This window comes from Cervus elaphus, chromosome X, assembly GCF_910594005.1.
Source record: "Cervus elaphus chromosome X, mCerEla1.1, whole genome shotgun sequence".
Taxonomy (NCBI): domain Eukaryota; kingdom Metazoa; phylum Chordata; class Mammalia; order Artiodactyla; family Cervidae; genus Cervus; species Cervus elaphus.
Genome location: NC_057848.1, coordinates 158,991,707 through 158,995,438, shown reverse-complemented (window position 1 = coordinate 158,995,438; position 3,732 = coordinate 158,991,707). Strand labels below are relative to the sequence as shown.

The 3,732-nt window shown below is 39.8% G+C and overlaps 1 non-coding gene across 1 annotated transcript; it reads left to right on the top strand.

The window, feature by feature from the left end:
• The first annotated feature begins 408 nt into the window (after positions 1 to 408).
• LOC122691039 lies at positions 409 to 515 on the top strand. Its single transcript, XR_006340288.1, has one exon. It is a non-coding gene; the product is annotated as a U6 spliceosomal RNA (small nuclear RNA).
• Positions 516 to 3,732: the final 3,217 nt, after the last annotated feature.

The window sequence follows — 3,732 nt, the reverse complement described above, 5'->3', positions numbered from 1 at the left end:
TGTTTATGCACATAAACCTAAATAACAAAAATCATTTAAACGGTAAAGGGAGCATCGAACCATACTAAGTCTTTAAAGCCTATTTTAGGTGCATGGAGTCAATATTATGCAAGAATGAGCAATATCCATCTATTTTGCGATTACAGCAGTTGATGGCAAGTAAGTCAAACCCTCAGCTGACCTTGCCAGTCTCAGGAGGCTGTGCGCTGCTACCGTGCGCGCGTCCCAGTGGCAGAACCTCCTATAAGCAGAAGTGCTAACTTACACAAAGTGACAAGACTCAATGTGTCATATCCAAAAATTTAAAAAGCTTTTCGTTTAGGAGATAAAGCAGGCGTTTGTACTCATTGTGCTTTCAGATGCCCCGTTATAACCAAGATGGTTTTGCACAATCAAAATAATGTTACAGTGCTGGAAGCTTCAATAGCACATCTACTAAACTCGAATGATACAGAGATTAGCATGGCCCCTGCGCAGGGATGACACACAAATTCGAAGAAGTGTTCCATATTTTTTACAATTTTGAGCATTAAAAAATAATTATCATTTTATTATGAATAGGATTCACAGAATATTTTTAAAGTTTACCGAAAGAACACTTAAGATTACATCCAACTTGCAATGTTTTATTTGCCTTCTTGACTGCTTTAGGTATTAAAAAATAGGACTCTGCATGTGCTTCTATACTGTGAATTATTTGGTAGGTTGCTCTTTCTGGTAGATTTTCCTACCATTTCAAAGTAAAGATACACCTCTTTCAACCCTGAAGTCAGGTGGATACAATTGTAACAAATTATTTTTGAGTTTTAAAAAATATGTGGTAGAAATTTTGATATAGTTAATATAATCAATTATTTTCATTGGGAGAAGACAGACTATTTTAATGAATGATTAGTTCATGAAAGTATCCAACTATGTTGGTAAGAAGAAAATAAAATTACAAAATGCATGTTACAGTTCCCCCAAAGATGCTTGGAAAACTAGTAAGTCATGGCAAATGACATATATATTCATGAAGCTTTAATTTCATGCACTTATGCATTTCTCACAAATCACTTTAGTTATGTTATCTTCACACTGAGGGATTTGTTTAGATAAAGCCATTTATGATTTCAGTGGTTAAACTACAATATTTTATAGCATTTATTCAGTGCATCCTGATTTATTTAAGGTTTAAATGTTACCGTTTCTCCTGGAAACTAAAAATTCTCGTCTGATACAGAGGACCTGTCAGCTCCTGTTGTTAGAATTGAAACGGCCCTGAGATAGTCTTAAGTTTTAAGAACACATTTTACTTTCACTGTAGACTTCTCAAAGTCAGTAAGCTATCCTTGATTATAACAGATCACCGTAACCCAGTCACCATCTTTTTTTTTTGGTGTGTGTGGGGAGCTTCACTCAGCTTGTAGAATCTTAGTTTCCCCAGCAGGGATTGAACCCGCTCTCTTGGCAATGAAAGCACGGAAGCCCAACCACCAGAGAATTCCCTCCGCACGGTCCTTTACTCTAAATCTGCTGTAGGATTTTCCCCTCCTCCAGTCGTGATGATATATATTGACCCATCTTGTTCTTTTCTGATAACCATGATGAGCAATGACTATACTTTTTGCAGGCTAAGGCTGAAACTCAGCAAGAACAACCAGCCCCTCCAAGAATTAAGCCTGTTCTCAATAACACTTTGCCGGAGGAGGAGGCTAATATAGTTCATCCGCGTGTACTCAGTCATATCCCGCGCCTTGCGACCCCATATAGACATTGGATCAATTCATAATAATGGAGGGTTTTGGTGACTACGGCTCAAGTATCCACCTTATAATCACAATAATAATCATTAAGACCATAATATTCTCCGCCATTACTGCACTCCAGCAATGCAAAAATCCAGATACAGCAAAATGGCCACATCACTGGACAGTTTTCACTCTGTCATGTCGACTTCCCGCAGAGTATAAATGTGCTGTGAGGACTGAGCTAAATCCTATGCCTCTGCCAAATGAGTGTGCATGTCAATACTATGTTAACGCCGCTGTGTGCTTCCTTACTCAGATTAACAGAAGACATGCTTATGAAATTAAAGCATGAAAATAGACACCATTCAGAATCTAGACAACACACAAAAGTAACTGCATAACAAGAACACGGGATGGATTACGGTCTAAATAGTACCATGCTTTTATAAACAGGCTAAACCAGTGAGCTGCTTAGCCGAGAACAGTGACTCTGCAGTCCAGAACCACTTAAGACCCTTAAAATAGCTGATTTCCAATCTCCACACACAGAAAAGTTTAATTGGCTCAGGGTGGAGTCCTGGGCATAGGATTTTTAGAAACTCCCTGACTCCTTTGGTGGACCGCCACCATTGTGAAGCACTGGGCCCTGAACAAAGAGGCCCCAGGGAAAGTCAGACTGCTCTGGGCAAGATATTCTAGTAGGGGGCACTCAGCAGATTCCATGTTTCTTATCGTCCAGCCATGTCCCAAGTGTTAACCGATTTTCTTTTATCTCTGAATGTCCATGTTACAAAAGCTATTTTTCTTTTAGGTAAAATTTACTGTGAGAGCTAGTGCTAGGGTAGCACCAGAAAGCAAGCAGCAATGCAGGGCTTTGCTAGGTGTGTCAGATTGGTGGCAAGTGACAGAAAAATAATTGAAAGTGCCTTAAGGGAATTCTCTGGCAGTCCAGTGGTTGGGATTCAGTGCTTTCACTGCCAAGAGTGCAGGTTCCATCCCTAGTCAGGAACTCAGATCCCACAAGCTATGTGACGTGGCCAAAAATGGGGGAAAAAGAAAAAGGGGCCTTAAGCCAGAGAGCATTTAATGGCTCACACAACTTAATTCAGGCACTAAAAGTGGTATCATCACAAGCTGTTTTGTCTCCATCTCTTCACTCTGCTCTGTTAGCTTATTCTCAGACTCCACAGAGTGTCTCAAGTCGTTACTCTGCCAATAGCCCCAACTAACGTCAGCTTGAATCTCACTAAGTCCGAGTTACGGTCCCATCCATGAATCAGTTTCTTTGGCCAAAGGAATGCAGTGCTTTTATTGGCCACAATGAATGACTATCCATCCCTGGAACTAGGGATGAATTAGGTTCCAAAGCGTAGAGTCTGAGATCCAGAAGGGCTGGTCTTCCAAGGGAAAATCAGGGAATTAGACCACAAAAAAAGTTGAATATATGATGGGGAGGGAGGTTACAATAGACACCAATTATAGTATGTGAATAAAATGACAGTTTTTTCATGCTCCTTTATTCACTCAGGACAGTCAGATATCAGCAACGTGCCTCTTGCCTCAGTGTGGAAGTAATCTGATTAAACTGTTTTTTCAGTGTGCTCTGAAAGTGATAAATGGCATGTATAAGATGACTTTTCCATACAGGGGTGCATTAACTAACCAGAAAAAGATGCTCATATAAGCATGAAATGGATAATGTCAGTAAATAGCATTTCTGCATATTCCAGTGCTTGCTGCTTTCCAAAGCACAATTCAGTGATGCATTTAATACATTCAATAGTCTGAACTTATCACTCAAGATCCAAACCATTGTGATTTCTAATGTTCAGCATAAGATACTGGACTTTTTAAAGATCAGACTGAGGAACAAACAGCTGAATCACCAGGACTTTTCCCCTCTGTCCAACTTTGATGAGTTTCTTCATTTGATGGAGAAATCATTGCTGTATTTTGGAGTATATTTTAGAATCACACAGGACTTCCCTGGTGGTCCAGTGGT